Below are 23033 nucleotides of genomic sequence, written 5' to 3'. Positions count from 1 at the left end.
AACATTCAGTTGGGAAGTGCTTGGAAGTTTTAAAAGCAAGTCATTGAGACAGTTTTCCATAGGGGGGAGTCTTACTACTCCCTGATTTGGGTGCAGAAACCCCCCACTGCTTAGTCTTGTGTGTCCCCTGGGACTGTAACCTGGGGTTTCTGCTGGATCTGGGTTTGGACTGAGAAGACCTCGAAGGGGCTGGAAAGGACCAATTTTTAGAGGGCCAGTGCCTACTAAATCTAGGAGGCTGAACTTGTAAGAAATCTTTAACAGTTTGCATAGATTTAGCTTTACCTTCCATCTTTTTAAGAACTTCCTCAGCCTTGTTGCCAAACAGGCGGTCCTGATTTAAGGGAGCATCCAACAATTTAGCTTTAACATGATCAGGCAAAGATTGCTCCTTAAGCCAAGCATACCTTCTGAGCACAGACCCAGTAACAGCAGCCCTGCAAGAGGCCTCTAATGAATCAAATCCACATTGCAAAGTATGTTTTCCAACCTGTTCAGCAGACTGCATTAAATCCTGTAATTCTTTATTTTCCGCACAGTCAGGAATCAACATCATTTTCTGTTTAAGCAATCCAATAACATGTTGCTCATACTATAACATATGAAATGGCAGTTTAAAGCCCTAATGGCCAAGATTGCAGAAGTGTAAACTTTCTTACCCCATCTATCCAGCGCCCTGGAGTCTCCATCAGAAGGAGTAGGATTTTTAGCAGTAGAAGCCTTAATGCCCTTGGGTCCCTGTGAAATAGTCTCTGGATCCGCAATAGGATTTTTAAAAAGGAACTTGTGTGAATCAGGAACCCTGTAATATCAGTCAGGTTTTCTGGGAGCAGGAGGCAAAGAATCAGGGGCCAAACTAGATTCTGAAAAAGCATCATCAACAATGTCTAGTACAGGAGGAATAGCTAAACGTCTATGTTGAGGCAGGAGTAAGAAATCCCTAAGCCTCTTTTTTGAATCAGAAAAATCATGGCTTTCCCAGTGGAAATGCTCCCTTAGAGTATGCAAGGTTTCACCAAAAGAAAAATTCTCTGGAGGGGAAGCAGAGGGAATACAGTCCTCTGCATCAGAGTCCTCATAAGTAGATAAGGGCAAATCCAGATCATCAGAAGAATCAGAAAAATCAGAATCCTGGTCAGAAAATTCATAAACAACTTCAGTCCTAGGTCTCTTAGAAGGGGGAGGTTGACATCCCCTGATTAGATTTATAAGATCTTCCAGCCATTCTTATCATTTTTTTAGACATAGAGCCCTGAGCATGTGGCCTGGGCGTCGTTTTTTTTAGGCATGGTTCAAGATTTAGGCCTAAATGAAGAAGGAGGCATTGGTTTAATATGCAAGTCTGTAGGCCTGAATACACCCTCAGAAGCCGGTGCCTGCACAGCGGCTCCGGACCCATCCAAGGTAGAGACATCCGTGGGTTCCATAGTTGAAGCATCTCGTGGCATACCGGACTCCAAATGGGTCTCAGTAGAGGCCTGCAAATCAGAAGTAGCGGGTATCAGGGGCTGTGAAAGTTCCTCACTGAGTACCGGCGAACTGGCGACTGGCTTAGGAGAAGCGTCGTCGGCAGTTTTGGACCTCGGCAGCCCGTCTCTGTCTTTATCTTTGCGTTTTTTCGAAATCCCAGTAGTCGGATGGCTGACAGACGACATTTCTGGATAATTAAACTGAGAACCGAAATATTTAGAGGCAAAAATATACAGACGACAGATAGCGCGCTGATTAAATAAAGCACAAAACCGACAGCAAGGTACGTCTTGGTCAGGGCCTAGGCAAGGAATACAGTATGAATTAAAATCTTTATGAGGTATTTGTTTTCCACAAGTAATGCAATTGTTAACTTTTACTGACATCGGTCAGGAGCAAGAAAAAGTTTCCCCAACGAGGTACTTAGCTTTAGTTGAAGACTTCGGTTCTGAAACTCGAAAAGGAAAATTTCAGGAGTCGGCCGACCGGCACTTACGAACTGCTTCTGCTTCGAGCACAGCACAGCAAGAAAGACTGATGTAATGGCGTCGGCAGCATGTTTTATACCCCTGACGACCTGATGTCATAGAAGAAGGGACAGCAACCGACGCACGACCCAAGACTTTGTTAATCAGGCCAACTGAGGGCTACTGCAAGGAGATAACCCAAATGTAATGACTGCAACAGTGAAACACGAAGAATATCCAGAGTTGGCTGCAGAGGGAGAAATGGGTACAGTTAGAACAGGCAGAAAATTACATCAGCACCTCAGAAAAAAGGTGCAATAAGGTGGCCAGAAAGGATAGCACAGAGGAATGCAAGTAACAAAGCTCATCAGCAGATTCCTACAACAAATGGTTCCAATAATAATGTGAATGCCAACAGCACGCAGGTTATCCAGCCTATACAAGACTACCAGCAAGGAGGGACTTCAAACAGAACACAGGCAGAAGTAGTATCATTAGGAGCAACACCACATTACAAATGGCAGTTTTGAAAGAAATGGAAAGGCCAGTGACAATTTCAGAGAAGGTAAGAAAGGCAGATAACCGTTTCAAAATTGTTAGCCCGTCTTCTCTATCTTTATGCAATGAATCATGTAAAGTGTTAGGCAAGGGGTGGAATTTTGTTCCTGCCCAAAGAGTAGGCAAACATGAGATTATTAATAGCCTCAGACACTATGTACAGAAGTTGAATTTAAAACTGTTACTTAAGTCTGATACTCAGAGCTCCACTGCTCTTTGCAAACCAAGCATATTCAACCCACAGATAAGAATGAAGAAATGGTGAAAAACAAGCCTATTAATAAACATTATAACTTGTCTAAGAAGAAAGGGAAGTTTTCACAGTCTTGTAAATAACAGGAATGTTATCATTACAAAAGCTGACAAAGGCAATGCTTTAGTAGCGTTAGATAGGTCTATGTATGAAACCAAGATGTTACAGTTGTTATCAGATGTAAACCACTACAAAGCAGTGACTTATGGGGAAGTTAAAAGACAGTATTCCAATACAGATTTGTTCATTGAAGACTAGTTTAGTAGTGGAAGAATCACTGAAGAAATAAGAAAATTTCTAAGAGTAGAAAATCCAAAAGTCCGCAAAAATCTTTGGATTACCCAAAATACATAAGAATTTGGATAATCCTTCTTTTAGGCCAATTGTTGCTAGCAACAAAAGCAAAACAGAAGGGCTAGCCATTTTTGCTGACAAAAACTTACAGAAAGGGGTAGAAAGAAATAGCTCTTATATAAAATATACTTTTGCTTTTCTACCAAAAATAGAAAGTTTACAAGTGAATGAAAATGACATTTTGGTAACACTGGACATGAAATTGTTATATACAGTCATGGTATAGATGTAGTGAGAGGAGAACTTACCAGTTTCAAAGCTTTTCTCAACAAATAAAGTACACCTAATTAATGGAAGCAACTGATATTAAACTAGTTGTAACGTAAAATAGTAATAAAATGTACTGTCAGACTAATGGGGTGGCCATGGGTGCAGCCATCGCACCAAGTTATGCAAATATTTTTTATGCATGCCTGGGAGAAAGAAAACATCTTTGACATTATATACATCCAGGACATTCTCATATACAAATGCTTTATTGATGCTGTGTTTTTGGTTTTGAGGGGAAGTACTGAAGGACTAAATGACTTTCATAGTACATCAATAGTGTCAGCTTATTTTTAGAGTACACTATAGAATAAAGTGACACTAATATTAATTTTCTTGGTGTGACGGTGATCAAAGAAAATGGGGGGGGGGGGGGGGCTTATCATTAAAATTTATAAAAAAAGAGATCCAGAATAATGCTTATTTAGACAATTCAAGCATGTACCCCAAGAAGACTAAATCCAACACAGTAAAAGGGCAGTTAATGACAGCCAACAGGCTTACAAAAAAGAAGATTTTTTTACAAGAAGGTACTAGTCCATGCAGCAGATTTATAAACAGAGAATATCCAATGGGAATGGTAGAAGATACATTTTTAGAACAATACAACTATAGAAGACAAAGTAGTAATGAGAAAAAGTGTAAATAAAATAAATTATAACTTGTCAATGCAAGTAGTCAATAGTGTTGATGCATGTGAAGTCAAGAACATAATAAACAGGAATTGGAAAATTACAAGCAGCAATTCTGAACTAGCTAAAGCTGTAGGTGAAACTCCCATGTTTATATAGAAAAGAGGGAAAAGTTTTAAAAATTATTTCCAAGGGAATCTGTCTCGACTTGAAACAAGGAACATAAGAAAAGGCATGTTTAAAATGCCAGAATTGCAACTTTTGCAATTATTTGTATACTGATGTTGAAAAAAAATATAAATAATATTATTGTCAGAATTCTGGCTTAAAAACCTCAGCTTTGGCCGGCTAAGATCTAGCTGTATTCAACTGGACGTATAAGATAATTTAAGTACCTTTATCTGCACTTTTTTCAAATACAGTATTTAAAATTGCTTTAACTGTGCTGCATGAATATTAACTGAACTGGAAGTTTTGACTCTGTTCTTCAGTTAGTGCTTGCTTGAATTTTATTATCTGTTAGTAACTGCAGGTGTGGGGTAGCTACATTCTTTGATTTCCTGTCCTTGCCTATTTAAGTGGTACAGTTTGAAATATTTTCTGCTTAAAAACCTCAGCTTTGGCTGGCTAAGATCTAGCTGTATTCAACTGGACATATAAGAGAATTTAAGTACCTTTATCTGCACTTTTTTTCAAATAATACAGTATTTAAATTGATTTAACTGTGTAGCATGAATATTAACTGAACTGGAAGTTTTGACTCTGTTCTTCAGTTAGTGCTTGCTTGAATTTTATTATCTGTTAGTAATTGCAGGTGTGGGGGTAGCCACATTCTTTGATTTCCAGTCATTGCCTATTTAAGTGGTACAGTTTGACATATTTTCTGCTTAAAAACCTCAGCTTTGGCTAGCCAAGATCTAGCTGTATTCAACTGGACGTATAAGAGAATTTAAGTACCTTTATCTGCACTTTTTTCAAATAATACAGTATTTAAATTGATTTAACTGTGTTGCATGAATATTAACTGAACTGGGTTGGGAGGGTGGCCTAATGGTTAATGTGTTTGCCTTACAAACACAAGGTGCAGGGTTTGAGTCTCACAAGGGATAATTGGCTAGGCTTAAAATGGCTTACAAGGGCAGTTAGCCTAGTACTAATCTATGAATCTATGGAGGTTTTGAATCTGTTTCCCACCCACCCTCCCCGTTTCTGTTTTGGTGTTAATCTTAGTGGCTTTAAAACTGCCTGCCCCTCTTGTAAATTTGTGTTTGGATACTTCTTCTGGGCCCATCTCATTTGCTAACTCAACTGAGTGCAGTGATATCATATTCTGATTTCAGGCATTCCTACTGTGTACAAAGAGAACATCTGGGAAAAGAGAACAAAACAATTTAAGCTTGTTTCCTGCCTTTCCTGTTAAGTGGTCTAGACTGTTTGTAGGCTTCTGAGCCCCCAAGCCCTTCTGGGTTGGAGGGAAGCCTTCTAGCTTAGATTTGTTTCTTATAACTATCCAGTTTTTTAGTTTCAGCACTCAAATAGGTTTCTTTGAACTCAGCACTTGTTCAGAACTCATTGTAAGCACTACATAAGCTGCAAATTACTACAGCACTCAACTTTCCTCACTTGTCTAGTGGAAAGCAGTTTTTAGTACTTAATAAATATGCACTTATCCAGGCATGTCTAAGGGTCAGCTCCCAGTGATTTCTCCTGTCTACCTGATGAATCTGGGCATCTTGGGGCAATGCAGCAATTGCCTCATGTACACAGACAACCCTCTCCTCCTACCACCCAACACTACAACCTGTGAGAGATGCACTTATATAGCCAAACTGGAAGCAAAGCTCTCTTCACCCAAGACTGGACTAGACAGTCAACAGGAGAAGGTAAACACTTGCACCACACCACACTCATCACATAGTCCCTCAAAACCTACACCACCAAAACACACACATAGAAACACAAAACACACACCTAATTTATGGAGGCTTTCAATAAAAACCTGCCCAAGCATCAGGGACATCCAAAGCATAAACGCAAGCAAACTCCACCCCCCAACACAACCCAAATGACACATAGCCCACAAACTCAGTGGGCCACTCAACCACAGCCCATAAGGCATAACAACGTACCCAACACTCTAGTCATAGGTGACTCTATAGTCAGGCACACTGATGTTCCACTCACTAGACTAAACAAGGAGAAAGTTACTGTCAGCTGCCTGTCAGGTGCCAGGATCTGCCACATAACGCATGCACTCGGGTCACTCCACAATAAGTACAAATATGACACTGTCATTGTCCATGTTGGTGTGAATGACCTGAGACGTACCTCCCTGGACTACATGAAAAGAGACATGGAGGAGCTTTCCGATCTTGTATCCCAGGCAGGTATGACCCTAACCCTGAGTAGCATCCTGCCATCACCCATAATGATACCACAGTACAAGGACAAAATGATTGACTTCAACAATTGGCTAAGCTTCTGGTGTCATTCTAAGGGGATCCAGTATTTGTCTGCCTGGGACGACATGATCGACAGACCACAATGCTTTGCCAGAGATGGCCTGCACCTGTCGCCCTTAGGATTCTGGATACTGGTTAAGGCTCTTGCCACCCCTATAGTGCCTTTTTTAGGCAAGGTTCAAATAACAAATTCACCACCGTAACAGGTACAAGCAAGCAAAATCTGAGGGTAATGCTACTCAATGCTAGAAGTCTAAACCTCAAAATGCACTCACTCGAGGCACTCCTTAAAATGGAGAACATTGACATCTGTGCAGTGACAGAGACCTGGTTCAAAGCTCCAGAGAGCACCCCTGCATTACCAGGCTACAATTCATACCACACCTTTCGGCCACCTAACCCAGAACGAAGCACTAAAGGCGGAGGCATGTCCATATTCATTAAGGATATCCACACCTCCAGGCTAGTTGCACAGCATAATGCATCCGAGATTATCCAAGTGCAACTAACTCTGGGTAAGACAGCAATCCAAATTGTAGCTTGCTACAGACCCCCCACCATGCCCCAGGATTCACACTCCTCATTTCTTGATACACTGGAAAGTATTAGGGTACAACCCAACACCCTAATAACGGGCGATTTCAACTACCCCACCATTAACTGGGAAAACTACTCATGTACCAACTCTTTTGCTCAACGTTTTCTAGAATTCATAAATTTCAACGCCTTGGATCAACTTATTCACACCCCCACCAGGGGCAGCAATATCCTAGACCTGGTCATTACCAACATGGGAAACAGGTGTTCCACACGAGAGGTCAATTCCTCGCTGGTCAGATCCGACCACAAGCTAATCAGCCTAGACATCCACATCCCACCCCCACCCCCAATTAGGGAAACCACTGTAAAAAACTTCTCCGAAGCCAACTTCGCACTTCTTAAGACAGGAGTGGCAAACTTCATGACACCCACTCCTACACAAATGCACTTTATAAGCACTTACACGAGTGCATGGATCATGCTATCCCTAATAGAACCAAGATGTTATCCTCCAAAAAAAGGAAGCCAATCTGGTGGTCCTCTGCCATAAACAAACTCTACAACAGAAGAAAGAAACTGTTGCAAAAAATAGTAAAATACCATGACTGGAGGAACTCTCTGGTCAACCTCAGTAAGAAGCTGAGATCCCTCATAAAATCCTCCAAAGCTAGTTACGAAAACAAAATTGCCACTGACAACCACAAAGCATTCTATAGCTATGTCAAGAATCTAAATGGAAACACTCAGATTTGCTCTGAGTTACAGCACAATGACACTAAATATACAGAACCAACTGATATTGCCAACATCCTAGCAGATAGGTTCAGTGCTAACTTTACCCCCCCTCTCACCTCCTAGAGGGCCCATCTCTATACCGGAAGAATGCAAAGTTCCTATAATCATGGCTGCACAGGTAAAAAAACACACTCTCCAAAGCCAAGAACACAGCATTCATGGGACTTGACAATATCCCAGGCTGTGTTCTACATGAACTACAGAATGAACTGGCACCCTACCTAAGTACCATGTTCAATCATAGCCTCACCTTAGGCTTTGTACCCACTGAATGGTGCACCGCAACGGTTATCCCACTCCACAAAGGGGGAGCCACGATGGACCCCGGGAACTACCGCGCCATTAGCCTGACGAGCCTGGTCTGCAAGGCCATGGAACGTATCATCGTGGAACTCATAAACAAAGACATTGGTAATCTCCAAACTCTGGACCCTACCCAGTTTGGATTTGTAAAAGGCAGATCATGTCTCCTAAACCTGATTGACTTCTTTGAAGCAGTCACCAAAACCCTAGATGAGGGTAAAATGGTTCACACAGCTTATCTAGATCTCGCCAAGGCTTTCAACACCATCCCCCACTCTGGGATTATAGATAAGCTCACTAAACTAGGTATAAATCCCTATGTCACAAGATGGGTTGCCAACTGGCTCACGGACAGAACCCACACTGTGAAAGTAGCGGATTCCAAATCCGACATCAGACCAGTGACAAGTGGAGTACCACAGGGTTCAGTCCTGGGTCCTCTCCTGTTTGATATCTACTTGTCTGAAGTGCAGGCCAACACAGAAGGTCTTTGGCTAACAAAGTTTGCAGATGACTGCAAACCAGGAGCCATAATCGAAACTCCTAACGATGTGGACAAACTACAAAAGGGCCTCACTGAGACCGATACCTGGTGTCAAAGCCATGGCCTGAAACTCAATGCCAAAAAGTGTATTGTCATCTCCTTTGGTAAAAACTCTGTACCCATGAACTACCACATAACTGGTAGTCTACTTAATGTCGAAAATGTGATGAGACCTTGGGACACAGGTGGACAGTAGTCTCTCCTTTGATAATCACATCGCCACAGTGGTCAGGAAATCCTTCTACGTGGCTCATCTCATCACAAAAGGATTCTCATCCAGATAAAAAGAGGTCATTGTTCCCCTCTACTCATCACTCAGACCCATTATAGAGTACAACGCCCCTTTTGGTATGTACCTCACAAGACATCTACAACTGGAAAGACCACAGAAATACCTCACAAAGAGGATTACTGGCCTCAAACAGATGCCCTATGCAGACCGTCTCAAAAAACTACAGCTTTACTCTATCGCATATCGCCTACTCAGGGGGCGATCTCTGCCTAACATACAAAGCTATGCCAAACCCAGAGCTGTTGGACATGCTCCACTTAAAGAAATCCCAATCCCTCCAAGCTACATACTCTAGAGACCTAAACCTTGTCACCACAATAAACAGAACATGCTGGAGGGATAGATTCCTGTCCCAGAGACTTCCCATACTCTGGAACAGACTACCTATCTATGTCAAACAGAGATCCTCATTAGCACTCTTCAAGAAAAATCTTGATAATTGGATGGGAAATGGGAAATTCACCACGGGGATCACTTCTGTGGCTCTGCTCGACAGGGGCACATGAAAATAATTTTCTAGGGTGGCGAAAGCCAGGGTACAGTTTTTGGCAAGGCTTGTATGGGCCCTAGGGCCGATAGCCTAGTACCTACCTATGAACCTAATCTAAGTTTGCTGTATATATCTAGCTGTGTGCATGCGTTACATGTCATTTTATATAGGATGAACAACAAGACAGATATACAAGAGAATCTATGAACATAAATGTGCTATCCAAGCTGGGAATGACAAAAATGCTTTAAGTACTACAATTCAAACAAATGCAAGTGGACTTTAAACTTAGTGTTAGACCATGTTGCTAGATGTGACAGTGAGTTTGATGCTGAAGAAGAATCGGGGTGGAAAGAGTATTAATTGCAAGTGAGGCTGAATGCTTGTTATCCACCTGGGTTAAATAGAAAAGATTTTATAGCCTATTTGGAAAAACAACGGGTTAAAGCATTGAGAAAGTAGTTAATTGAGTCATGTGATTATGTGTTACATAAAGAGTTTGCAGTGTTGATTGTATTCAGTTGAAGAAGTCATAAGCAAGAGACAAAAGTGCTTACTGGACACTTAGCTAATTTTACGTTTTTTAACAGTTTTAAAAAGTTTCCTTGGTTTTCCTATCAGCTGTTTTGTTTTATCTGAATTTGAAACAACAGCCTTATGGTTTTGTTGTTTAACCCATGCTATATGACAGAATGGAGACAGCTGAAGTATGCAAAGGAAACAGCTGGAAGGATATAAACATGTTTTAATACGAGGTGGGATGGACTGAAATCAGATTACAAATTAAAAAATATAAACTTTCTTGTTATGCCTCTGGCTACTGACAATGGAAATAGAGAGTTCTGTACATTTTAATGTATGGTCGGATGGAGGAAGCGATAAGATGAGAACGTGACTAAAATATAGATACTTCCCTGGCTGAATCATGTCATCAAAAATACAAAAATTAACACCAAAAAGTTCAAAAGGCAATACAGTGGAATCAGCAAATAAGTGCATGATCTATACCACCTGCTCTTTGAAAAATGACAAATAATCGCACAGAGAAATGTGCAACTACAGAAAACAACCGGAGGGCTTCAAGATATAATACAATTATCAATACTAGAAATGGATGACTTCCAAGGGGTCTGTATTAGTTCACTGAAATACGTATTCATCGAATACATATTCACCGATGGCTAAACAACGGAATTCATTACAGCAAAGCATGGAATTTTTTCCAGGGTTAAGAACCACTGGGTCCATCAGCACAACTTTGCCATTTTCCCCACTCTAATGTGATCTAGGAGTTGGCATATATAGTTTGCAGGGGTGTGGGGGCAAAGCTTCCCACTTGGGTGGGTTTGATTTAGTGCTGTGTGTGTTCTGGAGTGCTAGAGGGAGAGTGATTCCTAACACTGGGAAAAATTCTATGCTTCGCTCTAATGAATTTCGCTGTTTAGCTTTCATTAAATATGCATTCAATGAATAAGTATTTTAATGAATTAATATAGACCCCTTCCAAGATGGCTACACACTGACTAACCGCTTAATTTCAGCTCTCCCAGTATGAAAACAGAAACTCAGAAAAGAATGTCAGTCAACTTGTCTTTTTGGATAAATTTCAGTAACTGACAAGTAAGTGCTCTGCCTGAATGCCAGCAAAGAAGAAATTCAGAGAGCCTGAATTTATTAATCACAAAAAAGTGAAGAAAAAACACTGACTGTGAAGAATTCTGCAGCTGTTCAGCAAAAAGCAGTGCAAGCTCCAGCTTTGGTGCAAGGCAAGACTTCTAGTAACCTAGAGGAAAAAAGAAGTCAAATGTACTCAGAGCTGATTAAAATAAACAAAACTCTGAAAGAGTATATCAACTCAAATAACAATGCTGGAAATGGAAGAAGTTTGAAGCAAACATTCAGATGAAGTGATAAAACTGCAAAATTCAGAGGCTGAAATGAAGAAAAGGCTGGCTGAATATGAGACTGCTCAAGAGGAGATGTTTCAAAAAATAACAGAATTAGAGAACAGAGCACGTCCAGAAAACCTGAGATTTTTTGCTGTACTAGTGAAGCTGTAAGGAACAGACTATTAATTTTATGAAAGCACAAATATGCAACTGGACTAGAATTCCACAGCAGAGTTAAATGAAAGGGCACAGGACGGTGCAGTGGTGCAGCGGTAGCATTGTCGTCTCATAGCAAGAGGTTCTCCAGTTACATTCCCGGCTGGCGTACTTTCTGTGTGGAGTCTGCATGTCCTCCCTGCATTTATGTGGGTTTTCTCCGGGTACTCCACTTTCCTCCCACATTACAAAGACATGCGTCTGGAAAGTTTCTCCCCAGGCCACCGCTGAAAACTGGCTTCGTTTCAAGTCAGACTTTCCCAGTAAACAAATGTTAAACAAAAATAAAATAAAATCATGTATATGCTCCAAATCTGGCCAGGAAAAAGCAACCTAGACCTTTAATAGTAAAGATGCAATCCTACCAGCAGAAAAAGTTGATTCTGACAAAATGTTGGCAGAAGGACAAAGTACTGAAAGTGGAAGACAGTAAAATGTTTGTGGAAAATGACTACTCACCAGGCCAAAGAGGAGTAAATTTATTCCACTCATCGGGGAATGTCAAGAAGCAGGCGTGAGATTCAAGCTGCTGTATCCAGCTATTTTCAGAATATTTTTCCTGGAGGGTCAAAATCATTTTTTGATGCAGAACATGTTATAGAGGAAAGACAAATGGTTGTCCAACAAAAAGTGAGCTATGAAACAGGAGGAGATTCTGCCTCTTGTTCTTCTAGTAACAAACCAATAGACAGACTGTGCCAGTGAAACCTCTTCCAATGTTTCAAAGGAAAACACTCGACAGACAGAAAAGGACAAGAGTTGACTAGAAGAACCAGGAGTATGTTAGAAATTAAGCAGAGACTGGACTTGGGAGATGGAGATCAACAGGAAAACCAGCAATATGGAAACTGAGAAATGTGGGATTACAAAGCATTAATTATATTTGTGAAACATGACAGAACAAAAAAACCTGGAAATATTGGACTTTGGCTTTGTTAAACTTGTACGGGACTCCAAAGTATATGTCCTACTTCATGCCATTAATGCTTGGAAGACGGAAGGAAAGAGTTAAATGTAAGTAAAACTAAACGTTGTTCTTAACAGTAGTATTTTTTATAACACATGGCATAATCTACATGCTATAAAGCAAAACTTTCTTATTTTTTGAGAATAATAGGAATACTAAAGTAAACAGGTGCCCCATTTTTCCCTTTTCCTTCTTTCTCCTTATTCAGTTTTAAGAAATGTAGGCACTGCAATGTAAAAAAGAAATAAAAGTATGTAAAAGGAGCATGATACAAGAAAAAAGTATGTGCTTTTTCTTATTCTTGCAGGGGAATGACTGGAATAAGTTCCTTGACTTGATCTAGCAACAAGTTTTTTAAGGGGAAGCAAAGAAACACAAAATATAATAAAACATTTTCCTCTAGTAAATAAATGAGTGCTTGTAGAGGCAACTGTGCATCTGTTTCTCATATCTCCATGGAGACAATCTGATAAGGGGCAATAAAAATAGAATGCATCTTTTTTCAATGGTTTTCTTTCAATGGCTAGGAGACAAAGTTTTTGAAAGCATTCAAGTGTTTCCCCAATCTGGGAGAGGAATAAATATAAGCCAAAAACATACAGCACTTAGTAGAAGCACAGACTGTATCATACAACTTCAGTATTTGAAGATGTAAATAGTTATGTGTGTTAGTATTAAATAAATAGATTTCTAGGGGTGTGTTTGTTTTTTTGTTTGTGGGCTTTTACTAAAAAAGTTTTGTAAGATGTGACATAGGTTGAAATAGATATGACAAGAAATAACTATATAAAAATTCAACCTGACAAACATTAGTGTATGCATGTAACATAAAAGCTGGAACTAGACAGTACAAACAAAAAAGCTATTACACGTAACAGGTAGGAATAATACCATCTTAACACAATAACACCACTTTCTATATTATCTTTAAATGTAAATGGTCTCACAGACATACACAAAAAAGAAAGACTTGTGAATTACATTAAAAATGTAGAGTGCAATTAGCTATGTTACAGCAGACACATTTCAAAAGAAGTGAGCAAGTGAATTTGATAAAGAAACGTTTTCAGGATGGTTATTCAGAGGAATATCTGGGACAAAGGAAAAGGGGAGTATCTATATTAATTGCAAGAGGAGTTCCAACAGTGATAGAAGAGGACAAAAAGATAATAATGGTAGATGTGTAGTACTAAGGGGCTATTGGCAAGGGAGGAGGATTACACTGGCATGTACTTGTACCTAAAACTGCTATAATGGAGCTTACGAAAATTCTGGGAGAACTAATCAGCTTTCAGCAGGGAATATTACTTATAGGTGGGGACTGGAATTTGATTTGCAGCAGTGAGTATGTATCTGGCATGCTCAGAGGAGAAAATATAACAAAAGAGGGTAGATTTGTGAAGACATTTATAAAAAATACTTGGCATAAAAGATGTGAATTCAGTAGTAGGAGTTTGGAGTGAATTTATGTATTAGCTTTGTTAGCGCAGTAGGTAGCGCGTCAGTCTCATAATCTGAAGGTCGTGAGTTCGATCCTCACACAGGGCAATTTCAAATCAGCCTTAAAAAACTCCAGCTCTACTCTGTCGCATATCGTCTACTCATAGGCGATCTCTGCTTAACATACAAGGCCATGTCAAACCCAGACCTATTGGACATGCTACACAAAGAAATCCCAATCCCTCAGAGCCACACGCTCCAGGGATCTAAACCTTGTCATCACAATAAACAAAACATGCTGGAGGGATAGGTTCCTAACCCAGAGACTCCCTAGACTCTGGAATAGATTGCCCATACATGACAAGCAGAGTGCCTCTTTGACCCTCTTCAAAAGGAACCTTGACAATTGGATGGGAGAAAGGAAATTCACCCTGGGGGATCACGTCAGTTGCCCTGCTAGACAGGGGTCCATGGAAGTAAATGGTGTGGGAAGAAATAGCCAGGGAATTGTTATGGCTAGGCTTGTATAGGTCCTCGGGCTGATAGCCTAGTACCAAACCTATGAACCTATTATTCCCCAAGACACAAAAAACTGGACTAGGCTAACAGAACTTGTACTTCAAAGGAACATGTGCATTTAATTGAAAGTTTTGATACACACCCAATAACTATTTCAGTTCACACATCAATAACTAAAATAAAAATGCAGGGTAATGAAATTAATATGAGACACTGGCACTTTCCCACCTTTCTGTTGAAAAGAGAGGAATTTAAGGAATGGGTAGTGAAAATTATTCATGGGTTATTAGAGAAGACAGAAATTTCTTCTGAAAAGTAGCTAAGGAGTGGGATAAAATTAAAGTGGAGTTTAAAATAGGGTAGAAATAGAAAGAGTTATGCTGAAGAAGTTACAAGAATTATTTTGAGCGACTGATAAACAAAGTATTGCAGAATAGAGGAAATCTCACAGAACAAGAAGAGAAGCAACTGCAGAATGCTAAACAGAAAACAAGGGATTACCTAGACAATATGCATGAGTTTAGAAAGACTGCTGTTAAGCAACTGTTTTTGATAACTCCAGAGCACAAAAATGTTTAGCACAACTACTGAGAAAAAAGAAAGTAGAAAGGGTTGTCGCCAAGCTTAGGAAGCCTACAACAAGTAGATAAGAGATCCTGCAGAGGTACTACAAATATTTCCAAAATTTACAAATTAGAGAAATATGGAAATCAAGAAATGGTACAAATGAAAATTTTTATGGAAGAATTAAATATGGCAAGGCTAGAGGTAGATGAAGCTCAATTACTAACAGTTAGGATAGGAGGAAACTGGATAAAAATATTGATATACAACCTATCGACAAGAATGCCCCCACGAGAAGATGATATTCCTGTGGAAGCTAGGAGAGAAAAAACTTATAACGACATGGAAGGTTTTAACAATATTTTAAGAGGAGGAGAAGCACCAACATCTTGGAAGAAAGTAGTGGCTGTAATAACTAAAGAGGTTAAAGACCAATTAGATCCAGTTTCACATAGGCCCATTTCAATTCTAAGCTATGATTATAAAGTGTTTGTGTCTACAATGGCTAAACATATGGCAAAGGTGATGTAAAATTGATACATATGGATCGGTGTGGTTTTGTGGAGGAAAGGCAAACATTTAACAACATTAACATAACAATGATGATTCAGAGGGAAACAGAATGTAAGAAAATATCACTGTTGTCGGTGGGTCTTGATGCAGAGAAAGCATTCTGCAGAGTAATCTGGAATTTTATGAGTAGGGCAATGGAAACATTTGCATTCCTTGACAGAATTAAGGATGATTAGGAGGATATATAAGAGAACAGAGCTGAAAATTAAAGTGGATGGGTTCCTCTCTGATACTTTCTGTTTGAGCACAGGAACCAGGCAGGGGTGTCCTCCCTTTGTTATTTGTGTTATACTTAGAACCACTGGCAAAGAAAAAATAAGGGACTCAGAAATTCAAGTAGATAATTGGTATGGTAGTCAAGAAAAACTTGCTTTACATGTAGATGATAGTTTATACTTGACAGAACCAGAAAATAATATTTCAGTGTTGTGGAAAATTCTGAGACAGTTTCAAGTCTTTTCAGGACACAAAAATAATGTAGCTAAAACAAAGACAATAGCTGTAAACTATGTAGACACACACAAATTGGTTCAGCAATATCCAAATTTATGGGGACAAGATACAATGAAGCACTGAGGAGTATGGATTAAAAAGGACTGTTGTGGCAGCTAAGGATACGTAGGAAGAGATTAAACAAATTATAGTAGAAAAAATTAGAAATTGGAAACTCTGTTTTATGGATACAGATAAAATACAAGCAATTAAATGTTTTTAGTCCCTTTAGTTTTATACTCGGGTCAGGCATATTATTCTCAACCAGAGGAGAAGTTGTGGATAGCAATTAATAAAGAGCTGAAGGATTTTATTTGGATGAGGAAGATTGCAAGAGTCAAGTTGGACAAGCTGATTCTTCCAATAGAACAAGCTGGTTTGGGATTACCTGATTTGAAGGGGGTATTTCAGAGCTAAACAGTTAAGGCTCCTATACAGAGCACAAACAGAAAGCTATAATTCAAATTGGAAAGGGATGATGACGAAACAGGGGGGAAAGCTCAAGAAATAAGGAGAGACTGGGATTTTGGATGCAGATCCTTATGGAGCATAACAATAACTATACAGAATATTATATTCATAAATTAGCAGACTGTACTATAACAACTAACCCAACAATGAAATGGAGAAAGGAGATTCTGATGATAGGGATGACTGCAATTAGGGATACAGACAATAGGCAAGGGGGCTGGAAATTATTGGAGAAAACTAGCAAAGGAACCAGGTTATTGGGAGTAAATAATTTGACAGTGAAAGGTAACAGAATGGGAAGAGGCCAAGAATGTATTTGGACTGTGGGTTAAAGACTGCCTTACTTTTCAAGGATTGATATCAGAATATAGGCAAAGAGAAAGAAATAGGGGGATCCTAAGCGAAAGACCAGCATTGGTAGAATTTTAATAGAATCTAGAACAGAAGCTGCTGTTAAAAAAGGGACAATTAGTAGGGCATATGAAATATTGCATGATAACTGTAAGAATCAATCAGAGGAGGTGAGAAAGGATTGGGAGGAGAGACTGGGTAAGCAATTCACAAAAATACAATCTGGGATATGTGTATGTTTCCCAAATATGTAACAAAGTCTGGAAAACATAGGATCTTTGCTTGGAAGTGTTTACATAGTACTTTTATATCCCAAGTAGACTCCACAGAATTTTCCTCAGGTAGACAGCACATGTTAGAGGTGTGATAGGCAGAAAGAGGTAATTGGAAACATATTATCAGGGAGTGTAATGAGTTGTTAGACTTTGAAAAATCCCTGCAAACTACTCTATCAGACATAATGGATAAAAACTGGCATAGCTAAGGAATGATTTTTTTAACTATGACAGAGAATCAAAACTGCCTAGAAGTAGTAAGGCCTTGATGAGTCTAATTATGGCTGCCAAAAAAGTAATTACTAGAAAAAGGAAATCAAGAGTCTAAATCAACTGTACTAGTAGTAGTGAATATAGTAACAGAGATAAAACAACTGGAAACAGGGTCTTTAGAAAAGAGTAGGAGCAAATTACGTAGAAAGAAATGGGAATTGTGGAAACAATACATGCAGAAAAACATTTTGGTGGAGGAATGAGGTTTAAAGGAAGGCAGGATTTGAATGAGCTATGTAATGTTTGAATAAAAATGACTGGATAGACTAAGTGACATAACATGTTTGCAACTAAAAATATGTCAGTAGGGTTTGTTTTCATTTATATAAATGTATGATTGTGTCATAAGTGATAAGTTAATAAATTTGTTTCTTGTTTAAAAAAAAGAAAGATTACAAATGGATGGGAAAGTACAGTTGTGTACACTTACCATAAATGTAGATGTTTTGAGTGCAATCACTGTTGCAGTTATCACATTTGGGTTATCTGCCTGCAGGTAGCCCTCAGCCAGCCTGAATACCAAAGTCTTCGGATTTCTGCGTCAGATGCGGTCGCTTCTTCCATGACGTTGGGTCGTCAGGGGTATAAAACATGCAGCCGATGCCATTACATCAGTTTTTCTTGCCCCAGATTTCAGGTGCCCCCAAAATAGGAAGCAATTATAAGGTATGGAACACCCCCAGCAAAAAGCAAATACACATGAAATAATATATGCTAAATAAGCAGGAAAGGTACAGCCAAGAAAAGTCAGGGGGCTGGAGGGAGGATAACCAGGACTTGCAACAGTGAATACACTCGAACATCTACATTTATGGTAAGTGTACACAACTGTACTATGTTCTTCATGTTTCACTGTTGTAATCATCACATTTGGGTTGATTCCCAAAGCTAATGAAGGGTGGGGGCAGTTAAAGAGCATTAGGGCTAGCAATCAGGCCCTGTAAGACTGCTGTGGCAAATCCAGCTCTGGATTTAGAAAAGATTGGCCAGTGGTAATGCTTGGTGAAAGTATGTACAGAGCTCCAGGTAGCAGCTTCCAGGATGTCCCTGGTAGGGACTCCTCTGAGGAATGCCGTACAGGTAGATGCAGCCCTGGTGGAATGTGATCTTATCCCCTGTGGGGTAGGTTTTCAATGGTGCTTGTAGCAAAAATGGATGCAATGGGCTATCCATTTGGAAATGGTATGCTTAGAAATGGCATTCCCCTCTGCCCCTGCAGCAAAGCTAGCTAGCAGCAGGTCAGACTTTCTCAGAGGCTTAGTTCTGTCCAAATACAATCTAAGCTGTCTATGCACATCCAGAGAATGCAGTATCCTTTCCCCCTTATTTTGAGGGTTAGGGAAAAAGGTAGGCAAATGAATGGACTGGTTTAGAGCCACACTAGACACTACCTTGGGCACAAAGGATGGATTAGTCCTGAGGGAAACACTGTCAGCATGGAAGATAATGAAGGGTTCCACTGCCATGAGGGCCTGCAGTTCAGACACTCTTTCTTGTTGAAGTGATGGATAGAAGTAAGGCTGTTTTCCAAGAAAGTAATTTCAACTCTGCTGTAGCAGCTGGTTCAAAGGGGGGAAGAGTGAGTTTTTCCAATACAAAGTTAAGGTCCCAGGCTGGAGTGGGTGCTCGTCCTGGGGGGGGGGGGGTCTTAAATTTTTGGCCCCTCTAAGGAATTGCTTTAGCAGGGGATGAGAGAAGAGGGGTGGCTCAGTATTATAATGTGCTGAGATGACAGCGGCATGAATCTTAACTGAAGAGAAAGACAGGTCCTTGTGGAGCATTTCTGTTAAATAATCTAGAATATGAGGTAAGCTGGGCACAGTTGTGCCCATCCCCTGAGCCTTGCTCCAGGAACAGAATCTTTTCCACTTTTTTAATAGGATTTTCTAGTACTAGGTCTCCTTGCCTCAAGAATGACATCCAGCACCTGCTTCCTGAGGGTTGCTAGAGGTAAGCTCAGGGAATTAGACAGGCTGCAAGGTTCAGTGTTTGAAGCTGAGGGTGCAGAATCTGGCCCGCCTGCTGGGACAGCAGGGAAGGGGTCTGAGGCAGGTGCCATGGTTGTAGCACTGTCAGACTGCGCAAAAGGGGGTACCAGTGCTGGCATGGCCAGTCTGGGGCAATCAGTATTGTACTTGGCTTGTCCTGTTTGATCTTTAGTAGAATCTTCGAGAGGAGAGGCACTGGGGGAAACGCATAAATTGAGAGGCTTTCCCAGGTAAAGGACAGGGCATACACTTTCCAAGCTTGACTGTGGGGAGTTCTGGTGCAGAATTTGTTCAATTGGTAGTTCTGAAGGGAGGCAAACAGGTCTACCTCTGGTGTCCCCCATTTGTTCTTCAAGAGCTTGAATATTTTGGGTTCCAGTTTCCATTCATGTGGGTCCATGAGATTTCTGCTTAAGTCATCTGCCAGTGAATTTAGTTTGCCTGGCAGGAATTGAGCTTGCAGGTTCGCTTGGTAGCTCAAGGCTGTGATCCACAGAGCCATGGCTAATTTACAGAGTGGGGAGGAATGGGTTACACCCTGCTTGTTTACGTACCACACAACTGCGGTGTTGTCTGTCATTACCAATAGTTGTCCTGAAAGAATAAGGTCTTTGAAGGCTGTCACAGCATTCTATATAGCTAACATTTCTTTTAGACTGATATGCATGTGCATCTGTCTTGGATTTCATTTGCCCTGAATGCACTGCCCTGCCATGTGAGCCCCCCATGCATAGTCTGATGCATCTGTTGTTAGGGTTTGAGTGGCAGGGGGTAGATTGAAAGGGATCCCCTTGTTGTGGTAGCAGGCCTTTGCCCACCAAAGGAACTCTGTTCTTAGGCAAGGAAAGATAAGCATCATTGTTTCCAGGTCCTGAGAATGTTGACACCATAGGCTTTTTAGATACCATTGAAGTTTCCTCATATGCAGTCTTGCATATGGAATTAACAGAATGCAAGAGGACATGAACCCCAGGGCTTTCAGGATTTTCCTTGCAGATAGCTGGGTTTTTGTGGCCAGTAGGTTGAAGTAGGTTGTCAAATAAACTTGTTTCTCCAGAGTGAGGAATGCCACCTGGGAAGTTGTGTTCAAGCCTGCTCCCAGGAATACAATCTGTTGGCAGGGTACTGGGTGTGATTTCTTCTCACTGATGGTGTACCCCAGTGAGGTTAGAAGTCTCTTTACAAATGCCAGGTGTTGCAATAGCAATTCCTGGCTTTCTGCCTGAATCAGGCACTCATCCAAGTATGGATAAATCTGAATATTACTCTGCCTGCAAAATGCAATGGCTGGAGCTAGGCACTTTGTGAATACCCTGGGTGCAGTAGATAAGCCAAAGGGAAGTGCAGAGAACTGAAAGTGCGTGGAGCCCACCCTGAAATGTAGGAATTGTCTGTAGGATTCCCTTATTGGGATGTGCAGGTAAGCTTCTTTTAAGTCTAGGGTTGCCAGCCAGGCATCCTTGGCTAGCACAGGAAGAAGCTGTTGAAGAGTTAGCATTTTGAATTTTGGAACCATCAGATAGGTGTTGAAAATAGACAGGTCCAGGTTAGGACGCCAGGAGTTTTCCTTTCTGGGAACTAGGAACAGTCTTGAATAAAAACCTTGTCCCCTTTGTTCTGCTGGGACAGGTTGAATAGCCCTGATACTGAGGAGAGAGCACACTTGTTTTTGGGCCTCTGCCCACTGATTTGGAGGGAGGTCTGGCCATCCACTTGGGGTTGGGAGAGAGTGGAAGTGAAATCTGTATCCTAGGGAAACTATGTTTAAAACCCATTTGTACTGGGTAATGAGTTACCAGTTTTCTGCATGCAGGACAAGCTTTCCTCCTAAGGGAGCAAGTAGCTGAGCAGGGCTTGGAAGAGTATAAGTCATTGTGCCTTTTTCCATAGGGGGGTGGCTTAGTACTCCCTGCTTTGGAAGTGGGAGCCCCCCACTGCTTAGCTCTGTGCATAGCCTGAGACTGAAGTCTTGGTGGTCTGCTGCTCCTGGGTTTGGACTGAGAAGGCCTGGAAGGGACTGGAAAAGACTAGTTCTTTGACGGCCAATGCCTACTGTATCTAGAAGGCTGTAGTTGTAAGAAATCTTTAACAGTTTGCATAGATTTAGCTTTTTCCTCCATCCTTTTGAGGACTTCTGCTTTGTTGCCAAAAAGGCGGTCTTGGTTTAAGGGTGCATCCAGTAATTTAACTTTAACATGATCTGGCAAGTTTTGTTCCTTAAGCCAAGCATGCCTTCTAAGAACAGACCCAGTGACAGCAGCCCTGCAAAATGCTTCTAAAGCATCAAAACCACATTGCAAAGTATGTTTACCAAATTGTTCAGCAGAATGCATTAACTCTTGCAAATCTTTGTGTTCAGCACAGTCAGGAATCAACATCATTTTCTGTTTAAGTAGTCCCTTAATATGCTGCTGATACTTTAACATATGAAACTGGCAATTTAAAGCCCTGATGGTGAAAGTAGCAGAAGTGTATACCTTCTTACCCATCTGTCTAAAGCTCTATAGTCCCTATCAGAAGGGGTAGGATTCTTAGCAGCAGTAGCCTTAATGCCTTTAGGTCCTTGGGAAATGGTTTCTGGATCCGCAGTAGGATTCTTGAAGAGGAATTTGTGAGAGTCAGGTACTCTGTAGTACCCGTCAGGTTTCCTGGGAGCTGGAGGCAAAGTGGCTGGAGTAAGGCTGGATTCCAAGAAAACATCATCTATAATCTCCAGAACAGGAGGGATAGGCTAGAGGCCTGTTTTAAGGCAGGAGTAGGAATTCCCTAAGTCTATTTTTGGACTCAGAGTAGTCCTGGCTTTCCCAGCAGAAATGCTCCCTAAGGGTATGTAAGGTTTCACCAAAAGAAAAATCCTCTGGAGGGGAAGCAGAGGGAATGGAATCCTCTGCATCAGAATCCTCATAAGTAGATTAGGGTAAATTCTGGTAGTCAGAAGGAGCAGAAATATCAGATTCCTGATCAGAAGAATCAGAAAGAAAATCAGTTCTAGGTCAGTAAGATGGGGAAGGCTGGCTTCCCCTAACTAAGGTAATAAGGTCTTCAGCCATTCTAATCATTTGTTTTTGAGGCATATGGGCCTGAGAGTGAGGTATGGTCATTAGTTTTCTAGGCGTAGTGCGAGCTTTAGGCCTGAGGAATTCGGTATTCTTAGTTTGAAACAAAGTTGTCGGTTTAATATGAAAATTTGTAGGCCTGAATACACCCTCAGAAGCAGGTGCCTGCACAGTGGCTCTGGATCCATCCAAGGTAGAGACATCTGCAGGTTCCATAGTCGAAGAAGCATCTCGAGGCATACCGGATTCCAAATGGGTCTCAGTAGAGGCCTGCGAATCTGTAGTAGCGGGTATCAGGGGCTGAGAAAGCACCTCAATGAGTACCATTGGACTAGCTTAACGGAAGCGTCATCAGCAGTTTTGGACCTAAGCGGTCTGTCTCTGTATTTATCCTTACGTTTTTTTAGGAACATCGGAAGTCGGATGGCTAAACAAAGCCATTTCAGAGTACAGAGATTGAGAACGAAAGTATTTAGCTACAAAAATAGCCCAACGATGAATAGTTCGGGTGCTGAACAAGGCACAAAACCGA

General features: G+C 40.8%; 1 protein-coding gene and 1 non-coding gene across 5 annotated transcripts in view; one reads left to right on the top strand and one right to left on the bottom strand.

The window, feature by feature from the left end:
• Positions 1–23033, bottom strand: part of DDHD2 (DDHD domain containing 2) — a 1375691-nt gene that overhangs the window by 963225 nt on the left and 389433 nt on the right. The window lies entirely within an intron of this gene.
• Positions 13975–14047, top strand: TRNAM-CAU. The gene has a single exon. It is a non-coding gene; the product is annotated as a tRNA-Met (tRNA).

The sequence above is a fragment of the Protopterus annectens genome, chromosome 9.part0 (assembly GCF_019279795.1).
Source record: "Protopterus annectens isolate FY-2018-M chromosome 9.part0, PAN1.0, whole genome shotgun sequence".
Lineage (NCBI taxonomy): Eukaryota > Metazoa > Chordata > Ceratodontiformes > Protopteridae > Protopterus > Protopterus annectens.
Note: the sequence above shows the minus strand (reverse complement) of the source record. Positions and strands in the feature narration are given on the sequence as shown.